This window comes from Triturus cristatus, chromosome 6, assembly GCF_964204655.1.
Source record: "Triturus cristatus chromosome 6, aTriCri1.1, whole genome shotgun sequence".
Lineage (NCBI taxonomy): Eukaryota > Metazoa > Chordata > Amphibia > Caudata > Salamandridae > Triturus > Triturus cristatus.
The window spans coordinates 27,891,478-27,910,072 of record NC_140589.1 but is presented as its reverse complement, the minus strand read 5'-3'; positions in this window follow the sequence as shown (position 1 = coordinate 27,910,072).

Genomic DNA, 18,595 nt, shown 5'->3' with positions numbered 1-18,595 from the left:
CATCCATTTCCACACTCCAGTGACTCTCTCCCGATTCACTCAGCGACCTCTTCCCTTATACCATTCGCTTCCTCACTTATCTTTCACCCTCCTCCAGCATCTCCATCCATCGCACTCCTGCATGCCGCACCCCCACCTTGCACCTGTATCCCCCTCCCCGGAAGGGTGAGTATGCCCGTCATGGACTCCCCCCACCCCCTCCAAGTACTGCCAACCAGGAAATCCCCGGAGGGCGCTTACCTGCCCCACACAGCTCAAGTGCACCTTTCGCCCTCAAATCCGTCGGCACCAAATATACTCGTTCCACAACTTACTGATGACATCCCTCATTTCCATCATGTAGTATGCATTACCCATGTGCGAGAGGTGCACTCCATCATCACGAAAAAGCAGTGGCTCTTCAAGCCGCAATCCCCCATGAGCAATCACTTTAATACCGTTGTTCCCACAAAAGACTCTAATTTCGCGATTCAATTTCCACCGCGCTTTCTGAACTGCAGCGGGCTTCAGAGCCCCCGCCAAATCCGTCTTGGTACAAACTCAGTCCATACAACACAGGCGCCTGGCAGATTGCTCCTCATGACCTCCAGATCCCGTTGCATCAAATGTAGCAAGGACATGCCAGATTGCTTGATTAAGTAATTTCCCCCCCGGTGGATAACCAGCATGTCCGGGCAGCCTCTGTGAGCCACCTTTTTCATCAGCCAGGGCAGCAATGCTCCCCAGCGCATCCCACTCTTACCCCACCACTGTACCTCATGGTGGTTGCTCCGCAGGGCCAGGCTACTGCAGTGCACCTGCCTGTCCACGTATTTTGATGCCCAATGCACAAACGAGTGTCCGACAATCCAGGCTCCCAGACCCCCAACGCAACCTACGAAGAGAAACAAGTATTAATACAACTGAACCAACCCACAATGACCCTTCCGGCACCCCAACAGCCAACCCCAAGGTCTACCCTGACTCATTTGGGCACATAGCGTTAGCAGCAGTGTGACCTCAATCGCCCAATTCGTTTGATCCTGTCCCAGGACCAACCCAAGCGTGCTGCTGCCGTCGCTGCGCCAATGCAAAATGAATGCGTCCCGTACCTAGCAGGGTCCTTGCCCAGGCGCTTCAATGCCATTCGCAACAACGCCAGTAACTGAAAAGCCATCACCCGCTTCTGAGAAGCATGACAAAAAATTTCCCCAGCTACCTTCTGCATCCTGCAACCAAACTCTCGCCACTCCCGCACCGGGCATGCCTCCACGCATCCGCTTTCGCCCAGCCACACCCACTTGCCCCTCCCCACCTGGTCCGTCTTAGAATGCCCCAACCAAATACCCAGACACGACCCAGCTAGGCACACCTCCTCACGCACTCTACCAGCTTTGCCCTTGCCCCCACCAGTTCGGAATCCCGAAAAGCCCCAAAAAACATACAAATCATACACAAACGAAACACTGCCACCTCATACTCTTCAGAACAACAACGCGATAACTCTGCCAACAGGCCTTGCAACAAGTCAAAAGTAATCGCCTCCCTAGGCACCTCCCCTCCTCCCTCACCCCGTTCATGCCCCCAACCTTTCAACATTCTACTCAATAACTCGCTTTTTGCAGGATCAAAACCCATGTACAACGCGCTATAAAAAGAAATCCCCACCAACTTTTCTGCAATCGTAGTCTGAGACAACCCTTTATCAATGCAGTCCAAAACAAAACGAATGACTTCCTGTTCACATCCTTGTCTGGACATGTGCCATGTCTCACTGGTCCATCCCAGAAATGCGCCAAGTTCAGACCACGCCAACCTGTAAGAGCGCCTCGTAGAGTCAGCTATGGATTTTTCAATCAGGCCCACTATTCTCACTCCCCCCAGGCCCAACTGCCGTCCGGCACCTTGGTCTTGCAAGCCTCCGCTCCCGGCGCCAGACTTCTGAAACGCTGCCACTGCGAACAAGACAATGCATCCGCAATGTCATTTCTTGCACCTGGGACATGTTGTGTGCGAAACAGCACATTTAAACGCAGGCATTGCGACATTAAACTTCGCAACAAGCGCAGCACATGCAGGTCTCTTGCTTCCTGATTGTTCACCAAGTCCACCACTGTCCTATTCTCTACATTGAACAATACTGACGTGTTCTGGAACCTCAGGCCCCACACCTCCAGAGCCACCAGCAGTGGGGAGAATTCTAAGAACGCAATGCTCCTGCCTTGTTTCAACCAATGTTCTGGCCACTGTTCCACACACCACCTCCCGTCCCAGAAGACCCCAAAACCGGAAGCCCCTGCAGCAGCAGAGAAAGTTGCACATGCCAAACCATCTTGTCATCCACAAAATCCAGCGACACACCATTGAAGTAAAACAGGAACCTCAGCCACACCTGAAGGTCTGCCCTGACCCCCATCGAGATCCAGACTCTGATGAGCGAGCACCGCCCCAGACATGACCATGCCGAGACGTCTGCAGAAAGTCCTCCTGGCCCGCACCACCCGGCACGCAAAATTTAGAAACCCCAGGAGTCGTTGTACCGACCGCAGATCAATCTTTTCTCCCCGATAACGTGCAGCAGGAAAGCCTGCATGTCCGCCACCTTCTACTCAGGTAGCCGGGCCATCCAAACGACCGAACCCAACTCAATACCTAGGAAAGTCAGACTGCAGCTGGGCCCAGCTGTTTTTTCTGGGGCTAATGGAACCCTGAAATCCCGTGCTAGGACTTGAAACTGACTAAGCGCTGAAGGACTGGGTTATTCTAAGACCCAGCGGTGCCAGGGGACAACACCTGAAACCTTCGTGGGTTACCTGTTCTGGCGTACAAAACACAGAGACACGGGACACTTCCAGCGACGTCAGAGATCAGCGTTTATTTACTGCAGGGATACAGAGATCACAACAAGTACACAACGTGTAGGTTCTCGGAGACTGCTTCAAATTGCAAAAGTGGATCGCTCCTTTTATACACGTTTTTGCCATTGCACAGTATGGCGAACAAAAGGTTACAACTCAGTTCCCACAATAAACTTCAAAAGAGTCGTGTTCATGTTTCAGGAGGCCGGAACATAATTACAGCAGCATTGCCGGTTCCCAACTGTAAAAACATATCTACCCCGTAATAAAACACATTCCATTCTGACCGTAAACACATTAGGAGAGAGAACAAGAACAGATGCAAAGAAAGGACAAGGATGCACAACAGGTTAAAGAAGAGTGTCGGGAGTAATAAAAGAAACTTGATGACAGGATCAAAGACCTCGTGTCCAATGCATGCATGACTGAAACAATAGGCTAGCACGGCAAGATGAGTCCCGAGCGGGGCCATCTGCTTTCGCCGTGTCATTTCCCTTATCGTAAAAGTCACCCTCAAAGAAACACATGTCCCTCATGTAAGCTTGGGAGTCCCAGGGTCACGAAGCGGGCAACGTCCGTTCGCTGGCTACTTGAGGGCAAGAAACAAAATGGATGTCGTATCTAAAAATGGAACCCGAGGGTTCGGATGAACAAACCCAAAAATGAGACGAACCATACGTGGTTGCGTAGCGAAACTGCGTACACCCACTATACTCGTCATTTGCGGTTCGTAGACACCAAACTCATCCATATTCGTCACCACTCAAAAAGTGTCGTTCCGTCTCACACGGAACCTCAGACGCTCCTTTTGCCCTCAGGTAGGCAAGCACTAGTCAAGATCGGAATCGATTTCAATATTCATCAGATCGTTCACCTGCTGCTGAAACATCATTCTACTCATCAATGTCTCCTTGGTAACAGATGGCCGTCTTATACACGTTGTAGCACAAAGGCCACATAAGGCAGGACCACACTGTACACAAAGACAACACGTGAATAGAAACGTTACAACAACCCCTACGATCATCAGAATTTTCCAACCCCAAGTGGATATCAAACCCCAAAACCATCCTAGAAGTGTCCAATTACCTTCGTCCACGTGTATGGACTCGGAAATCTTGTGCAACTTTGAGATGGCTTGGTAGACAGTTGGAGCATTGTCAGGAATAAAAATGCAACAGCTCGAATGGATAACTTTACACTCTACCACCTCTATCTGCGAGAACGACGTCTAGAACCATCCGGTTCTGCAACGTCATGAGTCTATCCGCCTGAAGTTCAGCTGTTAAATTACCAAGGGCACTCGCGGTAATATTAGCAGTCGACTCGACTACACGGGTCAACTGTCTTAGGTTCCTACTATTATCCATAGGTCCCCAAAACGGCAGGAAACCCTTAAAGAAATCTCCTGCTTCTTGACCGGCAGTATCCTCTTTGCTAATAACGCCTCTCACAACTCTAGTCTTATGATAGTCTGAGGCAACTGTAAAAGTCGGTGGTAAAAGATTCGCAATATAACAGGTACCCGAAAAATCACGGGGTAGCCATGTATATGCGCGTTCATAACATATGAAATAAGTGCCCTTAGCAGTCAGGAAAACAGGGGAAAAGAGCATCGGTAGGACATACGTGTCAGTACAAGCACTGTTCCCAAGTTGTGCTCTCGGGTTTCGACCCAAACCTTTCAAGCAGAAATTACCGAGGTGTGGTACAATCCATATTGGGGACGAGCTCTTAAGCTGTCTATCACCCACTGAAACACTATACTCAGCCTCACTCAGATCCTTATAGGCTTGCACCTCTTCATCTGGGATAAGCGATGCATCAAAAACATCTCTATCTAAATCCGCTATCGCTATCGCCAAAGGCTTGTGGTACGGACCAGGACCAAAATTAACAGAGCGTGGCTCTCGACTGGGGTAGGAATCTAGTGCACTACGAAACATAGTTTGGAATGCTCGAGCAGAACCCTGGGAGCTGTAAGGAAGGACCAAATACGGAATACCCCTTTCCATGGTATGTGTCATTAACCCACACACCCAACAGTTGGTAGTATTCATCACCAACTGATGCTGATGTAGGAGTTGAACGAAGGAGTTATTCATAAATTCCGCACGTCTAACCTGTTCGTGTTGAGGCAAAGGATGAAAAGAATGTGGGGAAACAGTGGTGATGGAGCTTAGGTTAGGAGAAAGGGTAGGTGAAACAGAAGGCAATAACAACTGTATTCCAAAATACACTCCGCCCACCAATAGCATAGATACAGTCAGAAACAGTAGGAATACCTGAAACCGAAAACATTTTGTTCGTACAACCCTATATAACTCTGATCTCTGCGCCGACATCCTTTCTACTTCCAACAGCTTAGAGAATGCCATCCTCTACAAACCGTCCGTGACGTACTTGACGCACTTCGTTCTGAGTAGCGATTATCAATCCCCAGGAGTTCCCAGGAATCGACAAAAGTAACCGACCTAGCGTCAGAAACCTGCTAAACAGAAAGGAGTACCCGCACGGCCCTACGGTAACCCGGATGGTAGGTTTTCCTCACAAACGTTCAGTTTTAATACAAATCTCTTTAGCCGTGAAAAACACAAAAAAACTCAAAAAGAAAGGATGTAATTGTCCATAATGCTCATAGCACCGAAAAAGGAGGAAAAAAAACAAATATACGACTTAATTTTTATTAGTCCTTGAACGAAGAAAGTATCGACTTCTTCCAGGTCAAGTTTGCTCTGTAAACAATTGTTCAGCTGGCGCAACAGTGTTCGATAAAGTGGACAACGAGTCAGACCTTTGGTTCTCTGCTACTGATGACTCCACAAGTGGGTTTGGCAGCGACAGATCATCTCCTACAGGTTGAGCGTCACTAAACGGCACAAAGTTTAAAGGAGTCTTAGTTTCCGTTGCCGCAATCCCAGTTCTCACCCAACCGTCTGTTGGTGAGGGGATCGGTACCTTTTTCGTGTGGCCGGCATGAACCCAGTTCTTCCGGCCCTCCAATCGAACCGCAGTCCTCGTTGTCAACAAGACTTGAAAAGGTCCTACGAATCTTGGCTCCAAGTTACGTTTCCGACCAAAATTTCGGGTAACGACCCAATCGCCTGGCCGGAGCTGATGTCCAGGACCCTCTGTCTGCGCCGGTAGAGCTTCAAAGACCTGTTGATGAATCAACCGTAGTTTAGTGGTCAAATCATGAAGGTAATCAATTAGCATTGGATACTCAAGACTATCAAAGGCCTTAGGTCTCGGGACTCCCCAAATGTTCGCAGGGCGGCCGAACACAATCTCATATGGGCTAAGCCCTACTCGAGAGTGTACAGTCGCCCTGGTTGATAAGAGAGCCAGAGGCAAGGCATCAGGCCATGATAGACCAGTGGAAGCTTGTATTTTTGCAAGTTTCAGTTTCAGGGTACCATTGTACCCTTCAACCAAACCCGCTGCCTGAGGATGATTAGCGCTATGGAATTTTTGACGGATTCCAAGGCCCTTACACACACTCTGCATCACACTTCCTACAAACTCACTTCCATTATCCGACCACACGATCCGTGGCATTCCATACCTAGGAAAGTATTCCTTCAGCAGGATTTTCGCTGTGGACAGGGCAGTGTTATCCTTAAGAGGATAGGCCTCAATCCATCTAGAGAACGCGCAAACCACAACCAAAACATACTTCAGGTTATTGCATCTCTCCATATGGATAAAGTCCAGTTGGATCACTTCAAAGGGACAAACAGGGGGAGCAAAATGACCAGGTGGAGTGGGGGTGCCCTTGCCAGGATTGTGCATCTAACACACCATGCAATTCTTAACCACTCTCTCAGCACACTTAGTAATACCCTCATTCTTCCATACAGGGGACAAGAACTTACATATCCCTTTTGCACTAATATGTGACAACCCATGAGCCATCGTCACGACAGCTAATACGTATGCATCTGGTAACATCCACCTTTGACGTTCCGTCAAGTCAACCCTACATCCATGCATATCCAACCTTCCCGTACTTTCTTTCCACTTGATCTTTTCAGCTTCAGTTGCCTCGTTCTGAATTGCCTTCACACTCTCAACAGTGTTTTCACACATACCAGTTTCTGTCGGCCATCTCACTGAACTTGTCACATACATTCGAGTTGTAAGATTCTTAGCCGTTTCCTTAGCAATCTCATCCGCAAATGCATTACCACGACCAACATCATCCGTCACTTTCCGATGTGCACTACATTTAACAATCGCCACTTGTTTAGGCAAGGTAAGTGCATCCAAAAGATCATTCACTAGCTGCCCGTGTTGGATCTTCGTCCCATGCGATGTCATAAATCCTCTTTCTCTCCAAAGTCTTCCAAAACTGTGCGCAACACCGAATGCGTACTGACTGTCGGTAAACACATTCACTCGCTTTCCTTTAGACAAGACACATGCCCTTGTCAATGCAATCAACTCTGCCGCTTGTGCTGAATTCTGATTCAATCTCGCACTTTCCACAACCGTGCTCAACGTCACTACAGCATACGCATTCGTCACATTGCCATTCGGCAATTTAAAGCAAGAACCATCAACATACAAAGTACCATCAGGATCTGCCAAAGGAGTGTTTTTTTCAGGTCCACACGACCCTTTGTCTCTTCCTCAGTTCGTAAATAACAATCATGTGGTGGTACATCATCTGATTCCGTATTACTCGGCAACAATGTCGCCGGATTCAGTACATTACAACGCTTGATCTGTATATGACTTGCCAAAAGGTTCAGCTCGTACCCAGACAACCTTGCACTCGTCAGATGTTGAGTTTTTGTACGATTCAGAAGAGTATCAACTGCATGCGGAACCATCACTATGAGCATATTATCCAGGACAAGACCTGCGGATTGTCGAATAGACGCCGCAGCTGCCGCCGTCGCCCTCAAGCAACTCGGCAACGCTCTAGCTACCGGGTCTAAAGTCGAGGAAAAATATGCACATGGGCGCTGCTTGTCACCAAATTGTTGCGTTAAAACACTCAACGCACAACCTTCCCTCTCGTGAACGTATAATGTAAATGGCTTGCTGTAATCAGGAGTACCTAACACAGGAGCCGAACACAACGCATCACGAAGTTCAGAAAAACTTTTCTGACATTCCTCCGCCCATGGCAAAGGAGTCGAAACATCCTTGCACGTAAGAGCTATCAATGGCTTCGCTAACAGTGAAAAATTTGGAATCCACTGTCTACAGTATGACGTGATACCTAAAAAGGCACGCACGTCTCTCTGAGTCGTCGGCACAGTCATTCGGGCAATTGCTGCGATTCTTTCAGGGGTCAACTTCCTTCCCGCCTTTGACAATAAGTGACCTAGATAGGTAACTTCTTGACAACAATATTGCAATTTAGAAGGTGACACCTTGTGGTGTAAGTCACATAGATGCTGCAACAGTGCCACAGTAGCAGTCTTGCAAATTTGTTCAGTGTCAGCAGCTACCAACAGATCGTCAACGTACTGAATCAAGGCCGCACCAGCTGGCAGCACGAATGCATCTAGTTGGCTCTTGAGAGCTTGGCTGTAGATCGATGGGCTCTCACAGTAGCCTTGAGGTGCGCGTTTGAACCGGAAACTACGACCACCTAATGAAAAACCAAACAAATCTCGACTTTCCTCAGCAATTGGAATGCTAAAGAACGCATTCTTCAAATCAATTACCGAGAACCATGATGCAGAGGCTGGAATCAGAGTCAGTAAAGCTGTAATGTCGGGCACCACAGGAATCTGCGGGACAACAATTTTATTTACCTCCCGTAAGTCAATAACTAGACGGTACACAGGGGGCTTGGAGGAATCAGTTCGCTTCAGAATAGGCAACACAGGACTATTACACACGTTACCTCGTGTCTCCTCAATAACATCTTTATCGATCAAATCATAGATGATCGCTAATAGTGCCCGTTCACCATCAAGGGAGATACGATACTGGGGTATGCGCGGTAATCGCGCATCAACTTTCAATTGAACAACATAAGGTGGTATTTCCAGCAGGCCCACATCATTGGGACCTGTCGCCCACAAAGAAGCCGGAAGAGAACTCAATTCCGGTGGGAGCTTGTCGATCGATAGATACATAGGGGAAATCACTCTCTGACCCAATGTAAGCTCTACTCCCGTAGGAGAGCAGTACAAAGTCGCATGTAATCTTTTCAACAAATCCAAGCCCAAAAGATTCTCACCACAACCAGTAGTCAAAATCAAAGGAGCTTCTAACTCATGAGACCCAATCGTAAGGGGCAAGGGTCTAGAAACCGGATTGCTAACGGGGGCGCCAGAGAATCCAACGGAAACATTCGTTAAGCCAGACAAAGGCGTGCCAGGGAGTTTCGAATGCATGATGGAACTTTTTGCTGCACCAGTGTCCAACAGAAAAGGCTCAACGACGCCCAATGTGGCAACTGCGACATAAGGCCCTCTCTGATCCACCGGAACTGATACTTCTCCCTTCCTTTGTCTATGGCCGTCCTAGTAGATACCATCCGTATCAACATCACGCTCGACATAATAGTCGTCCACATGATACTGTGCAGATCTACCAGACGAGAGATCGCGTCGATCGAAACAATTCTGCGAGTCTGACGAAGTCGCAAGACGCTCAGCCTGAGTCTGAGTAACACCGCGACCTCTACCACGGGAAGCTTTTTGAGGACCACTACGACCTCCTCGAGCCGACACACCATTGTTCCTATCACGTAGAACTGGGCAATTAAACTTCAAATGGCCCTCCCCTCGACAATATGCACATTGATTATACCCCAACACAAAGCGAGGTGCGGGAGAGTCATTGCGCACCTGTGATCTGGGAAACTGCGATTGTGAGCGATTTGGCTGTTGCGAGTCATTAAAATTTGAGCGCGGAGGATACGCTTGCTGCAATAAGACCTTAGTTTTAAGATCCTTCGTTTTCTTATCTGCACGTTCACTTTCTTCCTTTTCTCTGTTTTCATAATATTGGGCCGTAGCCAATATTTGAACAGTGGTAGAAACAGCCCACGAACTCTCAGAATTCTTCAGCTTGTTGCTGAGTTCGGGCAACAAGTTCGATACAAATTTATCAACGAACAACCGCTGACCACCCTCCGAACTCATGTCCTGACCACAATGATCAACAAATGCTTCCTCAAATCTCGTAAAGAAATCGGAGACACTCTCATCCCTCTTTTGCTTACACGCGGACAATTTGTCCCAATTGACGCGCATCGCTGGCATAAGCGTTTTCATAAGAGTAATTATCCTCTGGGGCAAAGCCACAATAAGCTGTTCAGGTTTAGCCCCACCAACTTGCTGGGCGTCTGCTGCCGTAAGGGCAGCCCAGTCACCGCCTAACTCAGCCGCGTGATTCTCGTGACGAATTTTCGCCCAAATCGGCTGAGGCACTACATTGCCAAACAACATGTCGATATCAGCAAGATTCATAACAGTAGCATCCACTAGTTGGGACAACTCCTTATAATAACCTGCAGGATTTTTACGAGGATCGGGCAAAGTTTGCTTCACCTGCAAAACTTCCGATCGCTTCCAAGGGAGGTGTATCCACACTCTCTGAAACCGTCCTGGGACAGCAGGATTAGCATTAGGATCACCTGGCATCCACACTGGGGGAACTTCTCGCATAGGATATTGACCAGGTTTTGCCATCCACTCTTCGGTCTCGTCTTTGAACAACGCTCTAGGTTGCACTGTACATCGAAAGGATAACAGACGTTCTAGAGCAGCTCGAACCTTATCACCTACAATCACACCAGTTGTAAATTGATGCTGAAGCTCAGAAACCTCAGACGGTACATTGTCGACCACATTGTCGACCACATCATGATCCCATTCTTCCCTCAACGATTTACACATTTCCTCAAACACGAATCGTTGCGTGGGCGCATTAAACTGGGAAAATGTTTCAAACACTATACGCGAAGTGTACTTAACAGGATTACGAATCCATTTACGTGCCATTTTTACCAAGGATTCACGTTCCCTACCATCAGGAAGCTGGCTACGCCTCTGAGCAACATCAGAAAGAGTCGATCCAAGTATTGGCCCAAAAAGCGGAGAATAAAGAGTAGCAACAGCATTCAGGAGACGGCTACGAACAGAAGGAGAAGAAGAAGAAGGCACAGGAGCAACAACAGTAGGAGTGGGAACAGTAGAGGTGGACGCGGCACCAGGAGTAGCGGGAACGACAGGCTGAGGAGGGGCTGGGAAAAGCGCAGTAGGAAGAGAAGCCGGTAAAGGAGGATGGACAATTTGCGGCACAAGAGGATTCGGGAGAGTGGGAGGAACGATGGGCTGACCAGCAGCCGCCAAAACAGCAGGTTGAGGAATAGGAAGAATCATAGGACCCACAGTATCTGGAGCATAGGGAGGTGGTGATTTCAACAAATAAGATAGGAGCGAATCTTCTATCACTTCTTCTCCCGTCTTATCGGCAGTAGACGGTAACACCGGGTAACACTTATCCACCGCCATATGATGAAGTCGAGCACTAACTTCCTGCTCTTTCTCATCTTTGTCTCGCTGATACTGTTCAGCATTTCGCATCACCGTAATGACACCTTCTCTCTTATTTTTCTTACTCTGTTTGATTTCTTTCTGCTTGGCCTCTTTACGCCATAACCGGAAGGAATCAAACATGGCTGGCCTAGCCTTCTTTTTAAACAGTTTAGCTTCCAAATTATCTAAAACGGCAGTTTCGAAACTACCATGTGATGGCCAACTAAGAACACCATCATTTTTAGTATAACGGACCCAATATTCGTTATATACGATAGGACCCACGCCATGGCGACTATAGAGCTCATAAATTGGAGTTCCAACCGGAGGTATCGGACATGAATCCTCCAGCCGGGAATCCATTCTGCAACATTTAAGAAACCCAAACAAAGTACTACGGCCAGGCATCGTGCACACTAACCGAGTTTACAAACTTCAAGGGCTATCGAATTATGATGTCCTCGCACAACAATGCGAGACCCTCGGTTTTGGCAATTGCAATCGTCAAATAAAACCCAACAACTAAGAACCACAAATGCTATGGAACCATGCAAACAACAAAGGAACACTGGGAGCGACCCACAAATACTTAACTGAAAGAGCAATGGCGTCACCAGGAAGGCCCGTCTATCGTCTCGCCGTACAAAGGACTACGCCAGGCGCCAAAACAGGTCGACAGGCAGGGCATCAGTCCGTCGCAGCCGTCAGGAGGCGGGGATCTTCGCGGGAAAAGACGTCGGGCCACTTATTTCGACAAATGGATCGATGAAGCGGGGTGCACCTTCCCTCGGAGATTTCACACGAAGTTCCTCACGATCGTTGGGCTTTGGACCGGTACCGCAGATGTCGTCCAACGTTGGGCGCCAACTGAAGGACTGGGTTATTCTAAGACCCAGCGGTGCCAGGGGACAACACCTGAAACCTTCGTGGGTTACCTGTTCTGGCGTACAAAACACAGAGACACGGGACACTTCCAGCGACGTCAGAGATCAGCGTTTATTTACTGCAGGGATACAGAGATCACAAGAAGTACACAACGTGTAGGTTCTCGGAGACTGCTTCAAATTGCAAAAGTGGATCGCTCCTTTTATACACGTTTTTGCCATTGCACAGTATGGCAAACAAAAGGTTACAACTCAGTTCCCACAATAAACTTCAAAAGAGTCGTGTTCATGTTTCAGGAGGCCGGAACATAATTACAGCAGCATTGCCGGTTCCCAACTGTAAAAACATATCTACCCCGTAATAAAACACATTCCATTCTGACCGTAAACACATTAGGAGAGAGGACAAGAACAGATGCAAAGAAAGGACAAGGATGCACAACAGGTTAAAGAAGAGTGTCGGGAGTAATAAAAGAAACTTGATGACAGGATCAAAGACCTCGTGTCCAATGCATGCATGACTGAAACAATAGGCTAGCACGGCAAGATGAGTCCCGAGCGGGGCCATCTGCTTTCGCCGTGTCATTTCCCTTATCGTAAAAGTCACCCTCAAAGAAACACGTGTGCCTCATGTAAGCTTGGGAGTCCCAGGGTCACGAAGCGGGCAACGTCCGTTCGCTGGCTACTTGAGGGCAAGAAACAAAATGGATGTCGTATCTAAAATGGAACCCGAGGGTTCGGATGAACAAACCCAAAAATGAGACGAACCATACGTGGTTGCGTAGCGAAACTGCGTACACCCACTATACTCGTCATTTGTGGTTCGTAGACACCAAACTCATCGATATTCGTCACCACTCAAAAAGTGTCGTTCCATCTCACACGGAACCTCAGAGCCCGCTCACACTCACAAGACTGCGCTCTCCCGACGAACAAAAAATCATCCAAATAGTGAGACACCTCCCGATGACCGCTCCGGCACGTAAATGCCCACTGCAGAAAAGAGCTGAACGTCTCAAACAGAGCACAGGAACTCACGCAACCCATGGGCAAGACCTCGTCAACAAAGATGGCCCCCCCGAATTGCATTCCCAACAGGGAGAAATCCACCGGGTGAATGGGGAGGAGGCAAAAGGCCGACTTATGTCACACTTTGCCAATTCCGCACCCTGCCCACACACGCTCACCAGAGTGTTCGCATCGTCCACTGAAGCATACAAAACTCTGGAATCCTCTTCAGCAATGAAATCATTCACAGATCTCCCCTCCGGCAAGGACAGATGATGAATCAACCTGAATTCCCCGGGCTCCTTCTTAGGGACCACTCCAAAAGACCATATAATGAGGTCTGAAACAGGCCAATGGTCAAATAGGCCTACAATCCTACCCTCGGACACCTCCTATCTGCAACCACACATGGAAACTCCTTTGCTGACTTCAAATTCTTCGCCGATCTCCGCTCCCGGGGGCCCTGGTATCCCACCCGAAAACCCTCCATAAATCCCCAATTAATCCTCAAAGCAACCTCTCTATCGGGATACCCAGAGAGCCATGGACCTATGGCCTCCACGTCAACCGGTGTAGGGGCCCTTGGGCCCAGCTTGCCTCCACCCTTTCGTGACACACCACTGTTCGGATGGAATGGCCAATGTGAAACATTGTGTGAGAGGGTGGCATCCGCTACACTTGGAGCACTCGTGCTTACATTTGCAGGGGTGTCGCGTGCAAAAACCCTTGTTAAAGTTCCAGCACGCACCTGTAATAACCCCCGTGGGCTTGGGCATTGTTCCGTTGACCCAGTGTAAGTGTTCTGTCCTCCTGTTCCGGTATAAGAGCTCTGCCCTCCCGCCCCAGACTGGGCGGGATGCGACTGAAAAGGCCGATACGTGACCGGGAGGCCACTGGCCTTATGTGTAGATGCCGCCGACTGAGTGGAGGACATCCTCTGCATCCAGAGTTCCTGATCCACCCAACGTCTTGTCCGGATTGACGCTAATCCTAGCCCTAAACTCCTCGTAGTAACTGAGCCACGCAAAACCACCGAAATGCATCTGCGCCTTCTGGATGATGTCCATATACTTAAGCAACGCTATAGCCCGGTCCAAATGCTTCTCGCAATATATACTCACATAAATCAGAAATGCCGACGTCCAGTTTTCCATGTTTACCGGCACCCTCGGCCGCCTAGTCAGTTCCCACTCTTCCTCTTTAGAACCCTGCTTTGCCTGTATCTCCCTGTGCAATAACTTGAAGACGTCTACATGTTAGTGTTTCCATATCCTGGACTTAGTCTTTTCAGATAAATGCGACCTCAACGCCATAGCCAGACCCATGTATGGTAACTTCTTGCGATGCTTATCCTCCCCCTTGTCATCCTTCCCTTCCTGGTCGTCAGTCTTGTCAGTCTGTACGCCTGCACCCACCAGTTGTTTACCTCCCGCCCCTGATTCCACCACCACTTTGGCAGGTACTCCCGCGTCCCTCACAGACCCCTCACCCACACCCACCGACCGGCAGGCCTTCTTCTGCCCCCCCTTTGGGCCATCATATCAAACTACCCACCAGCCACCCTCACCTGATAAATTTGTGGGCACCTCCCGGTCCTTCCCTCTGGCGTCCGCTGTCTTTTGGCTCGCCTTTCTGCTTCCGCTGGTGCTGGCCTGTGGCGCCTGTAAAACACCAAACTTTTCTGTTGCCGTCTTGGCCCTCCCCCAATCCACACAGTCCCGCACTTCACCCTCTTCCAACTCATCGCTGTCATCATCATAATCCAGCTGCTCCTCAAAATCAACCTCAACAGGCGCCCCTAACACTTCATGCACTGCTCTCTTCAGACCTTTCCCTTTCACACCAGGCACAACCTCACATTCCGGCACCGCTGATGCCTGCTCCCTCGGTGGAGGGCAGGCCGCCGTGGATCCCCTTACTGCTTCCGCCCAGCATCTGGAGGCTGTCTTGTACCCGCCAGCCCACCCATGCCTCTTCCAGCCTCCACCGCTGGCTTGTGCCTCCCCAGACCGTTTAAGCCTGAGGGGGCCCCAGCACCATCAGGTCTCTGGGCCATCATGGCAGTCCCTGTTAACCCCAACAGGGCCCTCACCTTGTCCTCCCAGACCCATCTGCCTCGGGCCCTGAGGTCCCTTGACTGGGCCCACGCCCTACTTGCTGTTCAAAAACGTTCGCTGGGGGCCCCGTCCCCCCATGCTTCCCCTGTCCTTTCTCCCTAGCTGCGCACAATAAGTGCCACTTCATCTCGTTCTCTTGGATAATGCGACGCTGGTCCCGGATTCTCTCTTCCAGCGACATGCCCGCCCACCTATCAGCCTGTGGCCCCTGGTCCAGGACACTTGTACTTGGCCCCCGGGACCAGGAAGGGCCGGGGACACTGCCCCCTGGGGGTCCTACTGGGCTATGCTGTGTGGGGAACTTAAGGGACCCCTCCCCCTTGCATCCTTAAAAAACAACCCCTCCATCCTGCTGGAAAGATCAATTGGCTGATCTGCCCAGCCCCCCTCCTCACCCCCGCAGACTCACTACCTGACAGCACAAGGGCAAAATCCTCGGCGGCAGGCACATCCCAACCGCCTTCCTCCCTGACCTCCTCCTCACTGGCCTCACCCAGCTCCCATGCTGAAAATTCCAGCCCCTGCGCACCCGCTCCCGGTGCCTGAGACGTGCTCGGAACGCTCTCTGAGACCTCCTCCCTAGTCGCACGCTGCCCTGCCAGCAAAGCCCCGCCCCTTCCCCCCGGCGCTGCCGTCATGGCTAAGGGGGCCACGGCACCCTGCAGTTGTGCGGGGAGGCTCCTGTGCTGTCCCCCGCGCTTCCCCTGCTCACTCTGCCCCAACCCACGACCCCGCCAAGACGTACCTTTTTTGGGCAGTGGTGACTCTTCCTGTCCTGCCGATGCGGACCGAGGCATGCGGGTCATCCTGAACCATGCCTGGTCCAGAACCCCGGGCCGCAGGAGATCCACTCTCCTGGCCCGGCCCAGGACCAAAAAAGCGGAGTGGACCGCCACCGCGTCCAGTACCATCATTGCGCAGGTTGCACCGCCGTCGGGGGCCTCAGCTCAAGCCGCTAAGCAGCAATTGACCAAAATCAGCAGTAGAGGAACAAGAGAACACGCACCAGGTCGACCAGCTGCGCAATGTCCTACACCAATCGGCAGATTGGGCCTAGGACGTCTCTACTTTGACCTGACTAAACAACTCAAACTTTCTTGACCCTTCCCTAATGGCGCTGGGGGCAGGAAGAGGATGAATTTAGAGTTCCCTTTTTAAGTGGAACTGGATCTAAATGACTATGAACCAGACTGTCCTTCAGTGAACGTGCTTTCTTGAAAGTAATCAGTGGAGCTGTTGGAATATCAGCTCCAATGATTGGATCTGTTTTTAACACATGCCAGTTTCTCTTCATGATTTTCTTTAGAGTGTCGGCATCCTCGGAGAAAGTTGTTATCATCCAAAATTGCCTTTCATTCTGATTATGGGATTGTTTTTGTTTCAAAGTCTCTTCTCTGGGCAGGTGTTCTACTCTTTTCAGGGTGCTTTCTAAAAGATCATTACTGTATCCTCTGACTAGGATTCGGTTAAAGCTTTCTTTAGCTGCCAAATCGAAGTCGCATTGCCTAGAGCAGTTTCGCTTTAATCTCAGGAACTCCCCGTAAGGTATACTGTTCTTCAATTTAACTGGGTGGCTACTGTAAGCGTGCAACGCACTGTTGCCTGCTGCTGGCTTTCTGAAGAGGGCTGTGGTTAATTCCCCATCTTTTACCTCCACCCTCAGGTCCAGATAGTTTACTGCCACTAAACTAATCTCCCCCGAGAAGTGGTGATTTACCTCGTTCCTGTTCAGATGTTGTATATACTCCTCTGCCTTGTTTATGGGGCCTTTCCATATCAGGAAAAGGTAATCAATATATCGATACCATGACACTATCTCTTTTGTCCAGTTTTCATTGGTTGAGGACCAGGCCACCTGCTCCTCCCACCAGCCTACGTATAAATTCCCATAGATGGGGGAGAAGCAGGTGCCCATCGCGGTTCCGGATACCTGCCTATAAAGGTCTCCCTGAAAAAGAAAAATGTTGTTGAACAAACAAAATTCAATTAGCTCTAGCAACGTCCTATTGTGTGTCGCAAATTTTAAAGCTCTTTTTTGTAAAAAACACTGTACCGCATTGAGTCCCTGTGAATGATTTATACAGGTGTAGAGGCTTGTTATATCTAACACAATTAGACAGTATGATGGATCCCAATCTATTTCCTCGATATGCTTAATAAAGTCAGTGGTGTCCTTGATGTAAGATGTCAGTTGTAAAACCGACTCAAACAGGAATTGATCTCAAAACCTAGAGAGATTTTCAGTCAGGCTGCCCAAGGAAGAGACTATTGGCCTCCCAGGTGGTCTCACACTGTCCTTGTGTATTTTCTGTAAGTTGTTGAATGTTGGTACTTTGGGGTTGTTATCCTCCCAAAAAAATATTCATCGAGATCTAGTATAGATTTTTCATGCCATTTCTTTATTAAGGTATGCCTTTGTAGGATGCTGTTTTGGTATGCTTCTTTCGTTGTGAGTTCAGAGCAGTCTTGGTTTTTCAAATGTCGCAAAGCTTCGTTCACATATTGTTCACGAGGTATCAGGACGATATTGCCCCCTTTGTCTGAGGGTTTATAAATCACTGATGTGTCTTTTTGAAGATCGTTTACCGCAGCTTTCTGTGCTTGAGCTAAGTTTTTTTTTACTTTGGAGGATTTCTTATTTTGCGAAAATCTTACTATATCTTTAATAACCGCTTCCGAAAAGGTGTCTATTGCGTCCGATGGCATCTGCGGTAAGAATTGTGAAGGTGGTTTAAACCCGCTTGCTGTTGCTTCTTGTTCTACGTCCAAGCGCCTAATTCTTTGTGTCCATGTTACTGCTGTTTGCAATTCCTCTGTTGTTCCTTCTTGGCGCAGTTCCTCTAACACCTCTAAGGTGGTTAATCATTGACAGCCAGCAAATCCGTGTCCTTGCTTTGGGTTTTAAGGAGTCTTGCCTCCCTTGTCGATGGCTCTAATTTGAAGTACTTATGCAATTTGAGCTTGCGCACCAACTTGAACAAATCAATCCTGGTTTGTGTGTACTCTAAGCGGTTATGTGGGCAGAATGTTAGTCCCAGTTTTAAAACTGATTCTTCCATGGGGGTTAGGTATTTTGATGTTAGGTTAACTATGGTCAGATGGTCTACCCCATCTACCATCTGCCTCCCCTCTTGCTCCGTTTACTCTCGGTGTTTGATTGTTTTTTGCCCTTCCTCTTCCAACCGCCCCTTCTGGTTTTTCTTCTCCTTCCGGGGGTTTGCTCTTCCCCCCTTAGCCAT